Raw genomic sequence first — 24,562 nt, forward strand, 5'->3', positions numbered from 1 at the left:
CTTTTTTTACATTCCATATATATGTGTTAGCATATGGTATTTGTTTTTCTCTTTCTGACTTGCTTCACTCTGTATGACAGACTCTACGTCCATTCACCTCACTACAAATAACTCAATTTCATTTCTTTTTATGGCCGAGTAATATTCCATTGTGTATATATATATATATATATATATATATATATATAAATATATATATGCGTGTGTGTATATATATATATATATATATATATATATATGCCACATTTTCTTTATCCATTCATCTATTGATAGACACTTAGGTTGCTTCCATGTCCTGGCAATTGTAAATAGAGCTGCAATGAACATTGTGGTACATGACTCTTTTTAAATTATGGTTTTCCCAGGAAATATGCCCAGTAGTGGGATTGCTAGGTCATATGGTAATTCTGTTTTTAGCTTTTTAAGGAACCTCCATACTGCTCTCCATAGTGGCTGTATCAATTTACATTCCCACCAACAGTGCAAGAGGGTTCCATTTTCTCCACACCCTCTCCAGCATTTATTGTTTGTAGATTTTTTGGTTATGGCCATTCTGACTAGTGTGAGGGGATACCTCATGGTAGTTTTGATTTGCATTTCTCTAATGATTAAGGGGTTGAGCATTCTTTCATGTGTTTGTTGGCAATATGTATATCTTCTTTGGAGAAATGTCTATTTAGGTCTTCTGCACACGTTTGGATTGGCTGTTTGTTTTTTTGATATTCAGCTGCATGAGCTGCTTGTAAATATTGGGGATAAATTCTCTGTCATTTGCTTAATTTGGAAATATTTTTTCCCATTCTGAGGGTTGTCTTTTCATCTTGTTTACAGTTTCCTTTGTTGTGCAAAAGCTTTTTAAGTTTCATTAGGTCCCATTTGTTTATCTTTGTTTTTAATTCCATTTCTTTAGGAGGTGGGTCAAAAAAGATCTTGCTGGGATTTATGTCATAGTGTTCTGCCTAAGTTTTCCTCTAAGACTTTTACAGTGCTTGGTCTTTCATTTAGGACTTTAACTCATTTTGAGTTTATTTTTGTGTATGGTGTTAGAGGGTGTTCTAATTTTATTATTGTTCATGTAGCTGTTCAGTTTTCCCAGCACCACGTGTTGAAAAGGCTGTCTTTTCTACATTGTATACTCTTGCCTCCTTTATCAGAAATAAGGTGACCATATGAGTGTTGGATTATCTCCGGATTTCCTATCCTATTCTATTGATCTCTATTTATGTTTTTGTGCCAGTACCATACTGTCTTGATTACCGTAGCTTATTTTTTTACACCTTTATTGGAGTATAATTGTTTTACAATGGTGTGTTAATTTCTGCTTTATAACAAAGTGAACCAGTTATACACATACATATGTTCCCATATCTCTTCCCTCTTGCATCTCCCTCCCTGCCACCCTCCCTATCCCACCCCTCCAGGTGGTCACAAAGCACCAAGCTGATCTCCCTGTGCTATGTGGCTGCTTCCCACTAGCTATCTACCTTACATTTTGTAGTGTATATATGTCCATGCCTCTTTCTCGCTTTGTCACAGCTTACCCTTCCGCCTCCGCATATCCTCAAGTCCATTCTCTAGTAGGTCTGTGTCTTTATTCCTGTCTTATTGCAAGGTTCTTTTATTTTGGCGGGGTACGCGGGCTTCTCACTTTTGTGGCCTCTCCCGTTGCAGAGCACAGGCTCCGGACGCGCAGGCTCAGCGGCCATGCTCACAGGACCAGCCGCTCCGTGGTATGTGGGATCCTCCCAGAACAGGGCATGAACCCATGTCCCCTGCATCAGCAGGCAGACTCTCAACCACTGCGCCACCAGGGAAGACCACCACTAGGTTCTTCATGACATTATTTTTTCTTAAATTCCATATATATGTGTTAGCATATGGTATTTGTCTTTCTCTTTCTGACTTAACTTCACTCTGTATGACAGACTCTAGGTCTATCCACCTCATTACAAATACCTCAATTTCATTTCTTTTTATGGCTGAGTAATATTCCATTGTATATATGTGCCACATCTTCTTTACCCATGCATCCGATGATGGACACTTAGGTTGTTTCCATCTCTGGGCTATTGTAAATAGAGCTGCAATGAACATTTTGGTACATGTCTCTTTTTGAATTATGGTTTTCTCAGGGTATATGCACAGTAGTGGGATTGCTGGGTCATATGGTAGTTCTATTTGTAGTTTTTTAAGGAACCTCCATACTGTTCTCCATAGTGGCTGTACCAATTCACATTCCCACCAGCAGTGCAAGAGTGTTCCTTTTTTTTCCACATCCTCTCTAGCATTTATTGTTTCTAGATTTTTTGAGGATGGCCATTCTGGCTGGTGTGAGATGATATCTCATTGTAGTTTTGATTTGCATTTCTCTAATGATTAATGATGTTGAGCATCCTTTCATGTGTTTGTTGGCAGTCTGTATATTTTCTTTGGAGAAAAGTCTATTTAGGTCTTCTGCCCATTTTTGGATTGGGTTGTTTGTTTGTTATTGAACTGCATGACCTGCATATAAATTTTGGAGATTAATTCTTTGTAAGTTGCTTAATTTGCAAATATTTTCTCCCATTCTGAGTGTTGTCTTTTGGTCTTGTTTATGATTTCCTTTGCTGTGCAAAATCTTTGAAGTTTCATTAGGTCCCATTTGTTTATTTTTGTTTTTAAATCCATTTCTCTAGGAGGTGGGTCAAAAAGGATCTTGCTGTGATTTATATCATAGACTGCTCGGCCTATATTTTCCTGTAAGAATTTGATTGTTTCCGGCCTTACATTTAGGTCTTTAATCCATTTTGAGCTTATTTTTGTGTATGGTGTTAAGGAGTGATGTAATCTCATACTTTTATATGTACCTGTCCAGTTTTGTTTATCTTCTCAAAGAACCAGCTTTTAGTTTTATTGATCTTTGCTATCATTTCCTTCATTTCTTTTCCATTTATTTATGATCTGATTTTTATGATTTCTTTCCTTCTGCTAACTTTGGGGTTTCTTTGTTCTTCTTTCTCTAATTGCTTTAGGTGCAAGGTTAGGTTGCTTATTCGAGATGTTTCCTGTTTCTTAAGGTAGGATTGTATTGCTATAACCTTCCCTCTTAGCACTGCTTTGGCTGCATCTCATAGGTTTTGGGTCGTCATGTCTGCACTGTCATTTGTTTCTAGGTATTTTTTTATATCCTCTTTAATTTTTTCAGTGATCACTTTGTTATTAAGTAGTGTATTGTTTAGCTACCATGTAGTTGTATTTTTTACATATTTTTTCCTGTAACTGATATCTAGTCTCATAGAGTTGTGGTCAGAAAAGATACTGGATACAATTTCAATTTTCTTAAATTTACCAAGGCTTGATTTGTGACCCAAGATATGATCTATCCTAGAGAATATTCCATGAGCACTTGAGAAAAATGTGTATTCTGTTGTTTTTGGATGCAATGTCCTATAAATATTAATTAAGTCCTCCTTGTTTAAGGTATGATTTAAAGCTTCCTTATTTATTTTCATTTTGGATGATCTGTCCATTGGTGAAAGTGGGGTGTTGAAGTCCCCTACTATGATTGTGTTACTGTCGATTTCCCCTTTGATGGCTGTTAGCAGTTGCCTTATGTATTGAGGTGCTCCTATGTTGGGTGCATAAATATTTACAATTGTTACATCTTCTTCTTGGATCGATACCTTGATCATTATATGGTGTCCTTCTTTGTCTCTTGTAATAGTCTTTATTTTAAAGTCTATATTGTCTGATATGAGAATTGCTACTCCAGATTTCTTTTGGTTTCCATTTGCATGGAATATCATTTTCCATCCCCTTACTTTCAGTTTATATGTGTCTCTAGGTCTGAAGTGGGTCTCTTGTGGACAGCATATATATGGGTGTTGTTTTTGTATCCATTCAGCCAATCTGTGTCTTTTGGTGGGAGCATTTAGTCCATTTACATTTAAGGTAATTATATATATATATATATCGATATGTATGTTCCTATTCCCAGTTTCTTAATTGTTTTGGTTTCATTATTGTAGGTCTTTCCCTTCTCTTGTGTTTCTTGCCTAGAGAAGTTCCTTTAGCATTTGTTGTAAAGCTGGTTTTGTGGTGCTGAACTCTCTCAGCTTTTGCTTGTCTGTAACAGTTTTAATTTCTCCATCAAATCTGAATGAGTTCCTTGCTAGGTAGAGTAATCTTTGTTGCAGGTTTTTCTCCTTCATCAGTTTATATATATCCTGCCACTCCCTTCTGGCTTGCAGAGTTTCTGCAGAAAGGTCAGCTGTTTACCTAATGGGGATTCCCTTGTGTGTTATTTGTTTATTTTTCCCTTGCTGCTTTTAATATATTTTCTTTGTATTTAATTTTTGACAGTTTGATTAATATGTGTCTTGGCGTATTTCTCCTTGGATTTATCCTGTATGGGACTCTCTGTGCCTCCTGGACTTGATTACCTATTTCCTTTCCCATGTTAGGGAAGTTTTCAACTATAATCTCTTCAAATATTTTCTCAGTCCCTTTCTTTTCCTCTTCTTCTTCTGGGACCCCTATAATTCCAATGTTGGTGCATTTAATGTTGTCCCAGAGGTCCCTGAGACTGTCCTCAGTTCTTTGCATTCTTTTTTCTTTATTCTGCTCTGCATTAATTATTTCCACTATTTTATCTTCCACGTCACCTATCCGTTCTTCTGCCTCAGTTATTCTGCTGTAGATCCCATCTAGAGTATTGTTAATTCCATTTATTGTGTTGTTCATCATTGCTTGTTTCATCTTTAGTTCTTCTAGGTCTTTGTTAAATGTTTCTTGCATTTTGTCTATTCTATTTCCAAGATTTTGGATCATCTTTACTATCATTATTCTGAATTCTTTTTCTGGTAGACTGCCAATTTCCTCTTCATTTGTTAGGTCTGGTGGGTTTTTATCTTGCTCCTTAATTTGCTGTGTTTTTTTCTTTCTTCTCATTTTGTTTATTTTACTGTGTTTGGGGTCTCTTTTTTGCATGCTGCAGGTTCATAGTTCCCGTTTTTTTGTGTGTCTGTCCCGTGGATAAGTTTGGTCCAGTAGGTTGTGTAGGCTCCCTGGTGGAGGGGACTAGTTCCTGTATTCTGGTTGGATGAGGCTGGATCTTGTCTTTCTGGTGTCAGGTCCACGTCTGGTTGTGTGTTTTGTGGTGTCTGTGGATTTATTATGATTTTAGGCAACCTCTCTGCTAATGGGAGGGGTTGTGCTCCTGTCTTGCTAGTTGTTTGACATAGGGTGTCCAGCACTGTAGCTTGCTGGTCGTTGAGTGAAGCTGGGTGATGGTGTTGAGATGTAGATCTGTGGGAGATTTTTGCCATTTGATATTATGTGGAGCTGTGAGGTCTCTTTTGGTCCAATGTCCTGAAGCTGGTTCACCCACCTCAGAGGCACAGCACTGACTCCTGGCTTCAGCACCAAGAGCCTTTCATCCACACCGCTCAGAATAAAAAGGAGAAAAAGTAGAAATAAAGAATAAGTAGAAGTAGAAAGAAAGAAAGAAAGAAAGAAAGGAGGGAGGGAAGGAGGGAGGAGGGAAGGAAGCAAAATGAAAGAAAGAAAGAAAGAAGATAAAGTAAAATAAAATAAAGTAAGATAAAATAAATTTATTAAAATAAGAAATAATTATTATGAAAAAAATAAAAAAAGGAAGGATAGAACCCTAAGGCAAATGGTGGAAACAAAGCTATACAGACAAAGTCACACACAGAAGCATACACATACACACTCACAAAAAGAGGAAAAGGGGAAAAAATAATAAATCTTGCTCTCAAAGTCCACCTCCTCAATTTAGGATGATTCGTTGTCTAAAGGAGGGAAGGAAGGGAAGAAAAAAAGAAAGAGAAGATAAAGTAAAATACAGTAAGATAAAATAAAATAAAGTTATTTAAATAAACAATAATTATTAAGAAAAATTTAAAAAAAAATTCGGACGGGTAGTACCCTAGGACAAATGGTGGAAGTAAAGCTATACAGACAAAATCTCACACAGAAGCATACACATACACACTCACTAAAAGAGGAAAAGGGGAAAAAATCATAAATCTTGTTCTCAAAGTCCTCCTCCTCAATTTGGTATGATTCATTGTCTATTCATGTATTCCACAGATGCAGGGTACATCAAGTTGATTTTGGAGCTTTAATCTGCTGCTTCTGAGCCTGCTGGGAGAGATTTCCCTTTCTCTTCATTGTTCTCACAGCTCCCGTGGCTCAGCTTTAGATTTGGGCCCCCCTCTGCCTGTAGGTCGCCGGAGGGTGTCTGTTCTTCGCTCAGACAGGACAGAGTTAAAGGAGCAGCTACTTCGGGGACGCTGGCTCACTCACGCCGGGTGTAGGGAGGGGTATGGAGTGCAGGGCGAGCCTGCAGCGGCAGAGGCCTGCGTGACATTGCACCAGCCTGAGGCGCACCATGCGTTCTCCCGGGGAAGTTGTCCCTGGATCCCGGGACCCTAGCAGTTGCAGGCTGCACAGTCTCCCCAGAAGAGGGGTGTGGATAGTGACCTGTACTCGCACACAGGTTTCTTGGTGGTGGTGGCAGCAACAGCCTTAGCATCTTATGCCCATCTCTGGGGTCTGTGCTTTTAGCCGTGGCTCATGCCCGTCTCTGGGGCTCCTTTTAGCAGCACTCTTAATCCCTTCTCCTCATGCACCAGGACACAAAGAAGGAAGAAAATGTCTCTTGCCTCTTCAGCAGGTCCAGACTTTTCCCCGGACACCCTCCCAGCTAGCCCTGGTGCACTAACACCCTGCAGGCTGTGTTCACGCAGCCAACCCCAGTCCTCTCCCTGCACTCCGAACGAAGCCTGAGCCTCAGCTCCCAGCCCCGCCCACCCTGGTGGGTGAGCAGACAAGTCTCTCGGGCTGGTGAGTGCCGGTCGGCACCACGCACCTCTGTTGCTGTGCTCTCCTCCGCGGCTCCAAAGCTTTCCCAATCTGCCACTCCCAGTCTCCACCCACGAAGGGGCTTCCTAGTGTGTGGAAACCTTTCCTCCTTCACGGCTCCCTCCCACTGGTGCAGGTCCCGTCCTTATCTTTTTGTCTCTGTTTATTCTTTTTTCTTTTGCCCTACCCAGGTACGTGGGGGAGTTTCTTGCATTTTTGGAGGTCTGAGATATTCTGCCAGGGTTCAGTAGGTGTTTTGTAGGAGTTGTTCCACGTGTAGATGTATTTCTGGTGTATCTGTGGGGAGGAAGATGATCTCCACATCTTAGTCTTCTGCCATCTTCCCCGGAAGTCGATTACTGTAGTTTTGTAATATAAGACTGGGAGCCTGATTCCTCCAGCTCCATCTTTCTTTCTCAAGATTGCTTTGGCTATTCAGGGTCTTTTGTATTTCCATACAAATTATGCAATTTTTTGTTCTAGTTCTGAGAAAAATGCCAGTGGTAGTTTGACAGAGATTGCATTGAACCTGTAGATTGCTTTGGGTAGTATAGTCATTTCCACAATGTTGATTCTTCCAATCCAAGAACATGGTAAATCTCTCCATCCGTTTGTATCATCTTAAAATTCTTTCATAAGTGTCTTATAGTTTTCTGCATACAGGTCTTTTGTCTCCTTAGGTAGGTTTATTCCTAGGCATTTTATTGTTTTTGTTGCAATGGTAAATGAGAGTGTTTTCTCAATTTCTCTTTCAGATTTTTCATCATTAGTGTATAAGGATGCAAGAGATATCTGTGCATTAATTGTGTACCCTGCTACTTTACCAAATTCATTGATTGGTTCTAGTAATTTTCTGGTAGCATCTTTAGGATTCTCTGTGTAGAATATCATGTCATCTGCAAACAGTGACAGCTTTACTTCTTTTCCGATTTGGATTATTTTATTTCATTTTCATGTCTGATTACTGTGTTAAGACTTCAAAAACTGTGTTAAATAATAGTGGTGAGAGTCAAAAACCTTGTCTTATTCCTGATCTTAGAAGAAACGGTGAGGAAATGGTTTCAGTTTTTCACCATTGAGAACTATGTTGACTGTGAGTTTGTCATATATGGCCTTTATTTTGTTGAGGTAAGTTCCCTCTATGCCTAGTTTCTGGAGGGTTTTTAGCATAAATGGGTGTTGAATCTTCTTGAAAGCTTTTTCTGCATTTATTGAAATGATCATACATTTTTTCTCCTTCAGTTTGTTAATATGGTTTATCACATCGATTGATTTGCATATAGTGAAGAATCCTTGCATTCCTGGGATAAACCCCATTTGATCATGGCTTATGATCCTTTTAATGTGCTGTTGGATTCTGTTTGCTAGTATTTTATTGAGGATTTTTGTTTCTATGTTCATCAGTGATACTGGCCCCTTGTTTTCTTTCTTTGTGACATCTTTGTCTGCTTTTGGTATGAGGGTGATGGTGGCCTTGTGGAATGAGTTTGGGAGTGCTACTCCTTCTGCTATATTTTGGAAGAGTTTGAGAAGGATCGGTGTTAGCTCTTCTCTAACTGATAGAATTCACCTGTGAAGCCATCTGGACCTGGGATTTTGTTTATTGGAAGATTTTTTTTCATAGTCTCAATTTCAGTGCTTGTGTTTGGTCTGTTTATATTTTCTATTTCCTCCTGGTTAAGTCTCTGAAGGGTGTGCTTTTCTAAGAATGTGTCCATTTCTTCCAGGTTGTCCATTTTATTGGCATATAGTTGCTTGTAGTAATCTCTCATGATCCTTTATATTTCTGCAGTGTCAATTGTTATTTCTCTTTTTTCATTTCTAATTCTATAGATTTGAGTCTTCTCCCTTTTTTTCTTGATGAGTCTGTCTAATGGTTTATCAATTTTATCTTCTCAAAGAACAAGCTTTTAGTTTGATTGATCTTTGCTATAGTTTCTTTCATATCTTTTTTTTATTTATTTCTGATCTGATCTTTATTATTTCTTTAATTTGTTAACTCTGGAGTTTTTTTTTTTGTTGCTGTTGTTCTTTCTCTAATTGCTTTAGGTGTAAGGTTAGGTTTTTTATTTGAGATATTTCTTGTTTCCTGAGGTAGGATTTTATTGCTATAAACTTCCATCTTAGAACTGCTCTTGCTGCATCCTATACATATTGGGTCATCATATTTTCATTGTCATTTGTTTCTAGGTATGTTTTGATTTCCTCTTTGATATCATCAGTGATCACTTGGTTATTTAGTAGTGTATCGTTTAGCCCCCATGTGTTTGTATTTTTTACACACTTTTTCCTGTAATTGATATCTAGTCTCATAACATTGAGGTCGGAAAAGATACTTCATACAATATCAATTTTCTTTTTTTTTTTAACTTTACTGGAATATAATTGCTTAACAATGGTGTGTTAGTTTCTGCTTTATAACAAAGTGAATCAGTTATACTTATACATATGTTCCCATATTCCCTCCCTCTTGTGTCTCCCTCCCACCCTCCCTATCCCACCCCTCCAGGCGGTCACAATGCACCGAGCTGATCTCCCTGTGTTATGTGGATGCTTCTCACTAGCTATCTACCTTACGTTTGGTACTGTATATATGTCCATGTCTCTCTTTCTCTTTGTCACAGCTTACCCTTCCCCCTCCCCATATGCTCAAGTCCATTCTCTAGTAGGTCTGTGTCTTTATTCCTGTCTTACCCCTAGGTTCTTCATGACATTTTTTTCTTCTTAAATTCCATATAAATGTGTTAGGATACGGTATTTGTCTTTCTCTTTCTGACTTACTTCACTCTGTACAAATACCGGATGGACTTTAGGTCCATCCACCTCACTACAAATAACTCAATTTCATTTCTTTTTATGGCTGAGTAATATTCCATTGTATATATGTGCCACATCTTCTTTATCCATTCATCCAATGATGGACACTTAGGTTGTTTCCATCTCCGGGCTATTGTAAATAGGTCTTCAATGAACATTTTGGTACATGACTCTTTTTGAATTATGGTTTTCTCAGGGTATATGCCCAGTAGTGGGATTGCTGGGTCATATGGTAGTTCTATTTTTAGTGTTTTGAGGAACCTCCATACTGTTCTCCATAGTGGCTGTATCAATTTACATTCCCACCAACAGTGCAAGAGTGTTCCCTTTCCTCCACACCCTCTCCAGCATTTGTTGTTTATAGATTTTTTGATGATGACCATTCTGACTGGTGTGAGATGATATCTCATTGTAGTTTTGATTTTCATTTCTCTAATGATTAATGATGTTGAGCATTCTTTCATGTGTTTGTTGACAATGTGTATAAGTAAAAACTGACACTGCAGAAATACAGAAGATCAGGAGTGATTACTACAAGCAATTCTATGTCAATAAAATGGACAATCTGGAAGAAATAGACAAATTCTTAGAAATGCACAACGTGCCAAGACTGAACCAGGAAGAAATAGGAAACATGAACAGACCAATCACAAGCACTGAAATTGAGACTGGGATTAAAAATCTTCCAACAAACAAAAGACCAGGACCAGATGACTTCACAAGTGAATTCTATCAAACATTTAGAGAAGAGCTAACACCTATCCTTGTAAAACTCTTCCAAAATATAGCAGAGAGAGGAACATTCCCAAACTCGTTCTACGAGGCCAATATCACCATGATACCAAAACCAGACAAAAATGTCACAAAGAAAGAAAACTACAGGTGAATATCACTGATGAACATAGATGCAAAACTCCTCAACAAAATACTAGCAAACAGAATCCAACAGCACATTAAAAGGATAATACACCATGATCAAGTGGGGTTTATTCTGGGAATGCAAGGATTCTTCAATATATGCAAATCAATCAACATGTTACACCATATTAACAAATTGAAGGAGAAAAACCATATGATCATCTCAATAGATGCAGAGAAAGCTTTCAACAAAATTCAACACCGGTTTATGATAAAAACTCTGCAGAATGTAGGCATAGAGGGAACTTTCCTCAACATAATAAAAGCCATATATGATGAACAAACAACCAACATCGTCCTCAATGGTGAAAAACTGAAACCATTTCCACTAAGATCAGGAAGAAGACAAGGTTGCCCACTCTCACCACTCGTATTCAACATAGTTTTGAAAGTTTTAGCCACAGCAATCAGAGAAGAAAAAGAAATAAAAGGAATCCAAATCGGAAAAGAAGAAGTAAAGCTGTCACTGTTTGCAGATGACATACTACTATACATAGAGAATCCCAAAGATGCTACCAGAAAACTACTAGAGCTAGTCAATGAATTTGGTAAAGTAGCAGGATACAAATGTGCTTCTTCAATTGAGTTATTTCACTTATAATCCCTTGAACATATCTCTTACTTTCCTCACCTCTAAAGTTTATGTTATTTTTTCCAAGTTTTTCTATTATATAATGTACTCTCTTTCTTTACCCTTTTCCCATCTCAACTGCCTCTTGAATCACTTGTCACTGCACTCCATCCATCTCACATGCCAACTTCTCTAAAAACACTCCCTTCATCCTCCAAACCATACCTCTTCCTTTAAAACTATAGCATTTTATACCACTTAATTAACTTCTTTTGCAATGTGGTTGTGTATTATTTTTTTTCTTTTTCCTCCAGATTGCAAAGTCTTAGCAGTAGAGACCATGATTTACTGACATCTTTGAATCACACCCAGCACCAGCACTATGTCCTGTACATAGTAATTGTACATTATGCAGTTGTTGAACAAACGTTGAATGAACTGTGGTTTTGCTTTAGAAGTAGAAACTATTGTGGCCACCTGGTTATAAAATATTAAATTTGTTTTTCCAATAAATAAGTGTCAAGAAAATGAAAGGAGGACTATTAAATACATGATAACCAAAAGTGATGTGTGGACCTTGTTTGGATACTGGATACTGATTTGAACAAACTTACTGTAGAGAAATATCTTTGACATAATTGGAGAGATGTGTATATGGAATGGGTAATAGATGATATTAAGGATCTAGAGTATGACAAATGTATGCTCATTATGTCAAAAATTGTTATTAGTTAGAAATGCATACTGAATTATTTACAAATGGTATGTTTGATATTTGATTTTAAATACTCTAATAAAAAGTATGAGAAACAATTTAAAACGTTGGCAAAATTTGGCAAAACACTGATCATGATTGAAGTAGACTGATGGATACATAGTGTTCATTATACATATTATATAGAGAGATATTCAGTAGAAGTCTTTTTTTTCAAATAAAAAGTTTGAAGACATATAAAGTGCTATACGGAAATAAACTTTCAGTCATTCTTACCATAGGAAAGTAATCTTTCAGTGATTTAATATATTAACTATAAGATACTCTATGCACTTGAATAAATTTTAATTTTACAGTGTTTAACTCAACACTTAAAAACAATTCAACATGTAAAATATCACTTTAGTTGTACAATGTCCTACCCCTTTGTATTGCACAGAAGACTATTGGGTGCTTAGTGCGTCTGGCTTTTTCCACTTCTCTAAGGACCCATTTTTTATTATTCATAACTGTGTAGCTTGAAGGAAGTTAGAGTCAGCATAATAGCCAGCCACTGACCCCAATTATCTTATTCTCTTATCCTGAGAATGGCCAACAAATCTGTAAAAAGCAAAGAACACTTTTTGTTTTCTTTGCCAACTGAACTGGATTCACTCACTCTCAATGTCATGGAAGATAAATAAGTGAAGAAAACTTTCCTTTAATAGACATACCGGGTATTAGGTAAGTAAATATAGAAATTGTGGGCATGACCAAGTCATAAACACCAAAGACAGATGGCAGTCATAGAAAACAGATGGATTGGTAATTTTAATACTACACTTTGCCATTGTCGTCTTTCTCTCACTTTTTCTTGTTTTTCCATCTTTGTTGACACTTTCTTAAACAGGCTTCTCTTTTCAACCCCTTCAGCTGATGATTAAAAATTTCTGACCTTGGTTACCTCCATTAGCATGCCCCAAACCACCCCCAAAACATAAAATCTAAGTTATATTCTTGTGCATGTTAAAGGGACACAACCTCCAAAGAAGTCCTCTCCCATCCCAGGTTTCAATCAACCCACCTTCCATTGTCAAAGGTGCACTTTCATTTCCCTGTGTGTTACTTCGACAGCTTTCCTATTGCTCTTTTTCTTCTATTTTTTTCTTTCTCCAATAAAGGTGCTTTCAGATTAGGTTTCCTAAAATATGGCACATTTCATACCACTTCCATGTTCAAAAGTTTTCAGTACTTCCTACTTCCTATCAAATAAAGTCCATTCTTGTTCACTCAGCATTTCAGGCCTCACAGTCTGTCTGGAGTTTACATTCTAACTGTGACTTCTTTTAAGCCCTTGAAAGTATAAACCAATGGATCTAATTTCACTTTCCTGAAAATACTCTGTACTTTTGGATCTCCATTCTTTTAACTTATTAATGTTCCTGTTATTTTCAAGCATCTCTTTACATACATTTCTACTTGAAACCCCTGCAATTCCTCTTTCATCATCCCTTAGCATAAAGTCTTTCTTGGTCCTTGTTAGAATCAACCTCTTTCTCTGTAAGGTTTGGCAGTGCTTCATGTGTATCTTTCTTGAGATGTTTCCTCTCACCTATTTTCCAACATGGTATGAGCTCCATTTATCCAATCAACCATAGCTTTTGAGAACACAACTTATCTATTTCATCTTTGCATCCCTAATCTTTGGCTCCCTAATCTCTGTACTTAGGATATGTTCAGTATACGTTGGTTAAAATGTTGGTAGAAATCATACTAAAGCTCTATGCAGAGACAATTAGAGATCAAGGCAAAACAGTGCTTTCACAAATTTAAAACATTATGTTTTTTTATTTAAAAGAATTTTTTTCTCATTTTTATTAGGAATTCTTTTTTTAAAATTTCCATTTATTTATTTATTTATTTTTAAACAGCAGGTTCTTATTAGTTATCTATTTATACATATTAGTGTATATATGTCAATCCCAAATTCCAACTTCATCCCACCACCACCCTTCCCCCCAACTTTCCCCCCCTTGGTGTCCATACTTTTGTTCTCTACATGTGTGTCTCTATTTCTGCCCTGCAAACCTGTTCATCTGTACCATTTTTCTAGATTCCACATATATGCATTAATATATGATACATGTTTTTCTCTTTCTGACTTACTTCACTCTGTATGATGGTCTCTAGGTCCATCCAGATCTCTAAAAATGACCCAATTTCATTCCTTTTTATGGCTGAGTTATAGTCCATTGTATATATGTACTACATCTTCTTTATCCATTCATCTTTCGATGGGCATCTAGGTTGCTTCCATGACCTGGCTATTGTACATAGTGCTGCAATGAACATTGGGGTGCATGTGTCTTTTTGAATTATGGTTTTCTCTGTGTGTGTGCCCAGTAGTGGGATTGTTGGAATATATGGTAATTCTACTTTTAATTTTTAAATGAACCTCCATATTGTTAATCACAGTGGCTATATCAGTTTATATTCTCACCAACAGTGCAAGAGGGTTCCCTTTTCCCCACACCCTCTCCAGCATTTGCTGTTGTCGATTTTCTGATGATGCCCATTCTAAACCAGTGTGAGGTGATACCTCACTGTAGTTTTGATTTACATTTCTCTAATAATTAGTGATGTCGAGCAGATTTTCATGTGCTTCTTGGCAATCTGTATGTCTTCTTTGAAGAAATACCTATTTAGGACTTCTTCCCATTCTTTGACTGATATTAATCTTCTGTCTGTTGATTCATTTGCAAACATTTTCTCCCATTCTGAAGGTTGTCTTTTCATCTTGTTTATAGTTTCCTTTCTTGTGCAAAAGTTTTTTTAGTTTCATTAGGTCCCATTTGTTTATTATTTTTTATTTCCATTACTCCAGGAGGTGAGTCAAAAAAGATCTTGCTGTAATTTAAGTCAAAGACTGTTCTTCCTATGTTTTCTTCTCTGAGTTTTATAGTGTCCAGTCTTACATTTAGGTCTTTAACCCATCTTTAGTTTATTTTTGTGTATAGTGTTTGGGAGTGTTCCAATTTCATTATTTTACATGTAGCTGTCCAGTTTTCCCAGCACCACTTAATGAAGAGACTTTCTTTCTTCCATTGTATATCCTTGCCTAGTTTGTCATAGATTAGTTGACCATAGGTGCATGAGTTTATCTCTGGGTCTTCTATCCTGTTCCATTGATCTACATTTCAATTTCTGTGCCAGTACCATATTGTCTTGATTACTGTACCTTTGTAGTATAGTCTGAAGTCAGGGAGTCTGATTCCTCCAGCTCCATTTTTTTTCCCCTCGATATTGCTTTCATTATTTGGGATCTTTTGTGTTTACATACAAATTTTAAGATTTTTTGTTCCAGTTCTGTAAAAAATGCCATTGGTAATTTGATAGGGATTGCTTTGAATCTGTAGATTGCTTTGGGTAAATAGTCATTTTCACAATATTGATTCTTCCATTCTAAGAACATGGTATATCTCTCCAACTGTTTGTGTCATCCTGGATTTCTTTCATCAGTGTCTTATAGTTTTCTGAGTACAGGTCTTTTTCCTCCTTAGGTAGGTTTATTCCTAGGTATTTTATTCTTTTTGTTGCAGTGGTGAATGGGAGTGTTTCCTTAATTTCTCTTTCTGATATTTCATTGCTAGTGTATAGGAATGCAAGAGATATCTGGACATTGATTTTGTATCCTGCAACTTTAACAAATTCATTGATTAGCTCTAGTAGTTTTCTGGTGGCATCTTTAGGATTTTCTATGTATAGTATCATTTCATCTGCAAACAGTGAGTTTTACTTTTTCTTTTCCAATTTGTATTCCTTTTATTAATTTTTCTTCTCTGATTGCCGTGGCAAGGACTTCCAAAACTACACTGAATAAAAGTTGTGAGAGTGGACATCCTTGTCTTGTTCCTGATCTTAGAGGAAATGCTTTCAGTTTTTTACCATTGAGAATGATGTTTGCTGTGGGTTTCTCATATATGACCTTTATTATGTTGAGGTAGGTTCCCTCTATGCCCACTTTCTGTAGAGTTTTTAGCATAAATGGGTGTTGAATTTTGTCAAAAGCTTTTTCTGCATCTATTGAGATGATCATATTGTTTTTATTCCTCAGTTTCTTAATATGGTGTATCACATTGATTGATTTGCATATTATTAAGAATCCTTGCATCACTGGGATAAATCCCACTTGATCATGGTGTATGATCCTTTTAATGTGTTGTTGGATTATGTTCACTAGAATTTTGTTGGGGATTTTTGCATCTATATTCATGAGGGATATTGGTCTGTACTTTTCTTTTTTGTAGTATCTTTGTCTGTTTTTAGTATCAGGGTGATGGTGGCCTCGTAGAATGAGTTTGGGAATGTTCCTTCCTCTGCAATTTTTTGGAAAAGTTTGAGAAGAATGGATGTTAGCTCTTCTCTAAATGTTTGATAGAATTGACCTGTGAAGCCATCTGGTCCTGGACTTTTGTTTGTTGGACGATTTTTAATCACTGTTTCAATTTCATTACTGTGATTGGTCTGTTCATGTTTTCTTTTTCTTCCTGATTCAGCCTTGGAAGGTTATACCTTTCTAAGAATTTGTCCATTTCTTCCAGGTTGTCCATTTTATTGGCATAGAGTAGTAGTAGCCTCTTAGGATGTTTTGTACTTCTGCAGTGTCTGTTGTAACTTCTTCTTTCTCCTTTCTAATATTATTGATTTGAGTCCTCGCCCTCCTTTTCTTGATGAGTCTTGCTAAAGGTTTATCAATTTTGTTTATCTTCTCAAAGAACCAGCTTTTAGTTTTATTAATCTTTGCTATTGTTTTCTTTGTCTCTATTTCATTTATTTCTGATCTGATTGTTATGATTTCTTTCTTTCTACTAACATTGGGTTTTGTTTGTTCTTCTTTCTCTAGTTCCTTTAGGTGTAAGTTTAGATTGTTTATTTGAGATTTTTCTTGTTTCTTGAGGTAACATTGTATTCCTATAAACTTCCCTCTTAGAACTGTTTTTGCTGCATCCCATAGGTTTTGGATCTTCGTGTTTTCCTTGTCATTTGTCTCAAGGTATGTTTTGATTTCCTTTTTGATTTCTTCAGTGATCTCTTGGTTATTTAGTAATGTATTGTTTAGCCTCCATGTGTTTGTGCTTTTTACATTTTCCCCCTGTAATTTATTTCTAATCTCATACTGTTGTGGTTGACAAAGATGCTTGATATGGTTTCTAATTTCTTAACTTTACCAAGGCTTGATTTGTGAACCAAGATATCATGTATCCTGGTGAATGTTCCATGTGCAATTGAGAAGCAAGGGTAATCTGCTGTTTTTGAATGGAATATCCTATAAATATCAATTAAAACTATCTGGTTTATTGTGCCATTTAAAGTTTCTGTTTCCTTATTAATTTTCTGTCTGGATGATCTGCCTATTGGTGTAAGTGAGGTGTTAAAGTCTCCAACTATTATTGTGTTACTGTCTATTTCCTCTTTTATAGCTGTTAGCAGTTGCCTTATGTATTGAGATGCTCCTATGTTGGGTGCATATATATTTATAATTGTTATATCTTCTAGGAATGATACCTTGATCATTATGCAGTGTGCTTCCTTGTATCTTGTAACAATCTTTATTTTAAAGTCTATTTTTTTCTGATATGAGTATTGTTACTACAGCTTTCTTTTGATTTCCATTTGCATGGAAAATCTTTTCCCATCCCCTCACTTTCAGTCTGTATGTGTCATTAGGTCTGAAGTGGGTCTCTTGTAGACAGCATATATATGGGTCTTGTTTTTGTGTCCATTCAGCGAGCCTGTGTCTTTTGGTTGGAGCTTTTAATCCATTCACATTTAAGGTAATTATCAATATGTATGTTCCTATGACCATATTCTTAATTGTTTTGGGTTTGTTTTTGTAGGTCTTTTTTTTCACTTGGGTTTCCTTCTTAAAGAAGTTCCTTTAACATTTGTTTTAGAGCTGGTTTGGTTTGGTTTGGTTTACAAAATTTGTTGTAGACCTGGTTAGCTCTTGTTGGTCTGTAAAGCTTTTGATTTCTCTGTCGAATCTGAATGAGATCCTTGCCAGGTAGAGTAATCTTGGTTGTAGTAACTTCCCTTTCATTGGTTAAAATATATCACGCCACTCCCTCTGGCTTGTAGAGTTTCTGCTGAGAAATCAGCTGTTGACCTTATGGGAGTTCCCTTGTATGTTATTTGTTGCTTTTCCCTTGTTGCTTTTAATAATTTTTCTTTTTCTTTAATTTTTGTCAATTTGATTACTATGTGTCTTGGTGTGTTTCTCCTTGGGTTTATCCTGCCTGAGACTCTCTGCACTTCCTGAACTTGGGTGGCTATTTCTTTTCCCATGTTAGAGAAGTTTTCAACTATAATCTCTTCAAATATTTTCTCAGGTCCTTTCTCTCTCTCTTCTCCTTCTAAGACCGCTGTAATGAGAATGTTGGTGTGCTTAATGTTGTCCCAGAGGTCTCTTAGTCTGTCTTCATTTCTTTTCATTCTTTTTTCTTTATTCTCTTCTGCAGCAGTGAATTCCACCATTCTGTCTTCCAGGTTGCTAATCTCTTTTTTGCCTCAATTATTCTGCTATTGATTCCATCTAGTATATTTTTCATTTCATTTATTGTATTGTTCATCTTTGTTTGTTTGTTCTTTAATTCTGCTAGGTGTTTGTTCTTTAATTCTTCTAGGTGTTTGTTAAACGTTTCTTGCATCTTCTCAATCGTTGCCTCCATTATTTTTCTGAGGTCCTGGATCATCTTCACTATCATTATTCTGAGTTTTTTTTTCTGGAAGTTTCTTATCTCCACTTCATGTATTTGTTTTCTTGGGGTTTCACATTGTTCCTTCATCTGGTACATAGCCCTCTGCCTTTTCATCTTGTCTATCTTTTTTGTGAATGTGACTTTTGTTCCACAGGCTGCAGGATTGTAGTTCTACTTGCTCCTGCTGTCTGTCCTCTGCTGGATGTGGCTATCTAAGAGGTTTGTGGAAGCTTCCTCCTGGGAGGAACTGGTGGGTAGAGCTGGCTGTTGCTCTCATGGGCAGAGTTCAGTAAAACATTAATCTGCTTCTCTGCTGATGGGTGGGGCTGAGTTCCCTCTCTGTTGGTTGTTTGGCCTGAGGTGACCCAGCACTGGTGTCTGCAACCTTTTTGGTGAACCTAATGGCGGGCTCTGGGAGGGGTCATGCCAAGGAATACTTCCCAGAGCTCCTTTGCCAGTGTCCTTGTCCCTGTGGTGAGCCACAGCTACCCCGTTCTTCTGCAGGTGACTGTCCAACACTAGCAGGTATGTCTGGTTCAGTCTCCTATGTGTTCACTGTTCCTTCCCCCTTGGTCTTTATGAGCACACTACTTTGTGTGTGCCCTCCAAGAGTGGAGTCTCTGTTTCCCCCATCCACTCAAAGTCCTGCAATCAAATCCCACTAGCCTTCAAAGTCTGAGCCTCTGGGAATTCCTCCTCCTCTTGCCAGACCCCCAGGTTGGGAAGCCTGATGTGGGCCTCAGAATGTTCACTCCAGTGGGTGGACTTCTGTGGTATAATTGTTCTCCAGTTTGTGAGTCACCCACCCAGCAGTCATAGGATTTGACTTTATTGTGATTGTGCCCCTCCTACCATCTCTTTGTGGCTTCTCCTTTGTCTTTGGATATGGGGTATCTTTCTTGGTGAGTTCCAGTGTCTTCCTGTTGATGATTGTTCATCACTTAGTTGTGATTCCGGTGCCCTCGCAATAGGGTGAGCATCCATCCTTCTACTCCATCATCTTGAACCAATCTCCAAAACATTATGGTTTTTAAATTCTAGTTATTAAATAAATTATCAGCATTTAATTAGGCATTAGGCTCGTGCATTCTTTGCATTGTCACATTGTCTCAATTCAATAACTTTCTGGATGAGGAAAGTGAGACTTAAAGAGATTTGGTAACTTCTTTGTACATGATTTTTCTGGTTCAGATTCAGGTCTACTTGCAGTTAAGCCTCATCACCTTTCTATTATTAAATGTTTTGGGGAAACCCTAAGTTTTAGAATACATAACCCAAGGACACCTCAAGAGATGAAAAACGGACTCAAATAGATGATACTCCCCTTCCCCATTCCCTACTTCAATATCAGAAGTTTCTCTGGCTTTTTGTTTTTTGTTTTTGCAGTGAATGTTTTTATTTTTTATTTTTTACCTACAAGGTGGAACACTCACTTTCTTATTTTCATTATTATCTGTTTTTCTTATACCCAAGGATTTTACATATTAAATTTGCTTGAAGAAATTAAATATATAACCCTCACTTAATGTAACGAGTTGTACTTACTTCCCCAAAGTAGGCAAGTCATGAGCCTACATGCATGTTTAACTCCATCATATTCTAATACATATGTTCTAATCCACTTTCACAACTGTTCTCAGAACCAGTTTCTAAGTCTCTTAAGAAAATCAATTTCATTACTTGATAGTCTCAATTTCAACTTGCTCCAAAGTGTTTTGATACATTCCAGAAATTCTTCAGCCCTAAAAGGATGAGAACATCATGAGGATTCTTAAATCGTATTTCTTATTTATTTATTTTATTTGAGATATAATTGACATATGACATATTAGTTTCAGGTAGACGACTTAGTATTCAATATTTGTATGTATTGCAAAATGATCACAGCATGGTAACTATAATTAATAATACTGTGTTGCATATTTGAAATTTGCTAAGAGAGTAGATCTTAAATGTTCTCATCACAAGAAAAAAATCATAGCTATGTAAAGTGTAGTTCTTTAAAGTTTAACTTTAAAGCCAACTCCAAAAAGAAATTTAAAAAATTATTTGGGTGATTCATGGCTCCTCATTGGTGGCCACTTAAAAGAGACCTCATTTGAATGTGTAAATTCTGGTGTGTGTGTATTCTGATATGTATACATATGTACATATGTATATATGTGTATATATATATATATATATATATTTGAAAAATATATAATATTTTTAAAAGTTCATATTTCCCTGGTTATAGTTATATCATAAATATCAACTGACTACTGTATATCAGAAAGTTTAAAAATGATTAGAAAAAGGAAGTTTCTTCTGGGGATAAGGGAAACAGGAATGTTTCCATGAAGGAAATGTGGTACTTGAGTAGTCCATGAAGCTTTGGCATAGGTGGATGAATAAACTTAGGATATTCCAAAGTTATAGTTTTCCAAAGCATTTCCTGGAATGCTCTCCCCTTAAGATGCTATTACATGCAGAGGGTGGCAGAAGGGAGACCTGTGATCAAATGTGTTGGGAAAACTACATCCCCTCCTGGAGACTGATGGAGTGTATCAAAGGTTCAGAAACACTTGTCAGGAAAACATGTTTAACTTTTTGTTTCCAATTCATTTGATAAGGCATCACACATATTTTCTTATATAACCTTTGATAACACGCCCAATATCCCATGTAAGCAGAACTGAGCTACTTAAGCTGATGATTGTGATATTCCTTCCAATAAATATACATGTCTTTGTGCCTTGAACAATTTCCTGTGTTTTTATTCAGCTTAATATTTACAAGTTGTATGATTATGGAAAGTTATTTGATCTCTCTGAGTCTCAGTCTCCTTATTGGTAAAATAGGGATAGCACAGTACCTATATCATAATACCTGACCTATTGAAAAGGTTTTGAGAGGACTGAATGGGTCAGTCCCTGCAAAGTGCTTAGCACCATGTTCAGTCACTCAATAATGTCAATGATATTGGGTGATTCCTGTAGACCAGCTAGGAAACAGTAGTTCCATACAGTCGCAGTCTTTCGTTTTGGTAGTTTCCAGTTACAGGAATGTTACATAAATAAGCACACAGAGCTGTAAATAGAGGTATTATTTCCTACAATGCACACTGAATAAGTTCCCAGAGCATCAAGTGCCTTAAAACAGTTTTTATTTAGAAGAGAAGGCAGGTGTCTTCAGGTCCAGAAGTGCACAGTGTCTGTACCTCAGAAGACGACTATCCTTTTTCTTCTTTCTGTGGGTTAGAAAAAATACATGAACTTCTTCTCACCTCTGGAGGGTCATTTATTACTCAAGAAAACAAGAAATTTATGTGGACATTATTCTGGGTATGCAAAAACTATAGCATTTGAAAAATTACAGAGAAATTATGCAAAACATATTATTGATTTGCCCATTATTAAGAAGATAATTTTCTGGTTTCTTGAATTTATAATTTGTAATCTGACATTCACATACATTCTGAAAAGTCCCCGAGGTTCCTTGGCAACCATAATTCCAACTTCACTTTCCAGAAAAATACACTTCATTTACCTATTCAACTGAAAGATTTATTAGGTATTTGGACTCTTCTTAAATTTTTTATCAGGAAAGAACAAGTAGAAAATGAGTATTAAAATGTGCAATCTCGGGCTTCCCTGGTGGCGCAGTGGTTGAGAGTCCGCCTGCCGATGCAGGGGACACGGGTTCGTGCCCCGGTCCGGGAAGATCCCACATGCCGTGGAGCGCCTGGGCCCGTGAGCCATGGCCGCTGAGCCTGCGCATCCGGAGCCTGTGCTCCGCAACGGGAGAGGCCACAACAGTGAGAGGCCCGCGTACTGCAAAAAAAAAAAAAAAAAAAAAAAAAAAAAAAAAAAAAAAAAAAATGTGCAATCTCTATTGCCTTTATAACCTCTACTGTTTTGGATCTAAGAATAAAATAAGAATGCTGAGAAATGATTGAAAAAGAATTCTGTAAATGGAAAATCATATGAAGTGTGTTTACTGATAGCAACAACAATAATTAGTGTGTGAGGATTTTCCTACTTAAGTCTATACTTTTACTTGTGGGGATTTTCCTACTTAGGTCTATAATTTTACTTATTTTATACCAAAGGAGGGATCAACCTCAGTCAATATTTTCACAAACAGATATCAATATGTAAATAAAACATAATGTTTATGTAAGTTAATATGTAATTACTTACAGTTATATATAATCATAGATAATTACATAACATAAATACAGAATTCTGAAACATTTTTAACCATTGCTTCCTTCCATAGAAATGAATTCAGTTCAGTAGTCAGTTGTGACTCACAAGGGCTTTTTTGGGAGTTTTTTTTAACGTCTTTATTGGAGTATAACTGCTTTACAATGTTGTGTTAGTTTCTGCTGTATAACAAAGTGAATCAGCTATATGTATACATATATCCCCATATCCCCTCCCTCTTGTGCCTCCCTCCCACCCTCCCTATCCCACCCCTCTGGGTGGTCACAAAGCACCGAGCTCATCTCCCTGTGCTATGCAGCTGCTTCCCACTAGCTATCTATTTTACATTTAGTAGTGTATATATGTCAATGCTACTCTCTCACTTCATCTCAGCTTACACTTCCCCCTCCCCATGTCCTCAAGTCCATCTTCCATGTCTATGTCTTTATTCCTGTCCTGCCCCTAGATTCATCAGAAACTTTTTTTTCTTTTAGATTTCATATATATGTGTTAGCATTAAGTATTTGTTTTTCTCTTTCTGAGTTACTTCACTCTGTATGGCAGACTCTAGGCCCATCCACCTCACTATAAATAACTCAATTTATTTTCTTTTTATGGCTGAGTAATGTTCCATTGTATATATGTGCCACATCTTCTTTACCCATTCATCTGTCGATGGACACTTAGGTTGCTTCCACGTCCTGGCTATTGTAAATAGCGCTGCAATGAAAAATCGTTCAAAGACATACTTATTCAATTTAAAATTTTGGAAGATGGCGGAAGAGTAAGACGCGGAGATCACCTTCCTCCCCACAGATACATCAGAAATTCATCTACATGTGGAACAACTCCTACAGAACACCTACTGAACGCTGACAGAAGACCTCAGACCCCCCCAAAAGGCAAGAAACTCCCCACATACCTGGGTAGGGCAAAAGAAAAAAGAATAAACAGAGACAAAAGGATAGGGACGGGACCTGCACCAGTGGGAGGGAGCCGTGAAGGAGGAAAGGTTTCCACACACTACAAGCCCCTTCGCGGGCAGAGACTGCAGGTGGCGGAGGGCGAAAGCTTCGGAGCCTCGGAGGAGAGCACAGCAACAGGGGTGTGGAGGGCAAAGCGGAGAGATTCCGGCACAGAGGATCGGTGCCCTCAGGCACACACCAGCCCGAGAGGCTTGTCTGCTCGGCTGCCGGGACGGGCGGGGCTGGGAGCTGAGGCACGGGAATCGGCTTTCAGTCGGAGCGCAGGGAGAGGACTGGGGCTGGCGGCAGGAAGAGAGCCTGAAGGGGTTAGTGCACCACGGCTAGCCCGGAGGGAGTCCGGGGAAAGGGTCTGGAGCTGCCGAAGAGGCAAGAGACTTTTTCTTCCCTTTTGTTTCCTGGTGCACGAGGAGAGGGCATTAAGAGGGCTGCTTGGGGAAGCGCCGGAGACAGGCGCGAGCCGCGGCTAAAGGCGCGGACCCGGGAGACGGGCGTGGGACGCTGGGGCTGCTGCTGCTGCCGCCGCGGGGCCTGTGTGCGAGTACAGGTCACTGTCCGCCCCGCCTTCCGGGGGGCCTGTGCACCCCGCCACTGCCGGGGTCCCGGGATACGGGGAAGGATTTCCCGGGAAAGCGCACGGAGCGCCTCGGTCTGGTGCAATGTCACGTCGGCCTCTGCCGCCGCAGGCCCGCCCCACACTGCGCGCCCCTCCCTCCCCTCTGCCTGAGTGAGCCAGAGCCCCCGAATCAGCAGCTCCTTTAAACCCG

The sequence above is a fragment of the Hyperoodon ampullatus genome (genome assembly GCF_949752795.1).
Source record: "Hyperoodon ampullatus genome assembly, chromosome: 10".
In the NCBI taxonomy this organism is placed as follows: domain Eukaryota; kingdom Metazoa; phylum Chordata; class Mammalia; order Artiodactyla; family Ziphiidae; genus Hyperoodon; species Hyperoodon ampullatus.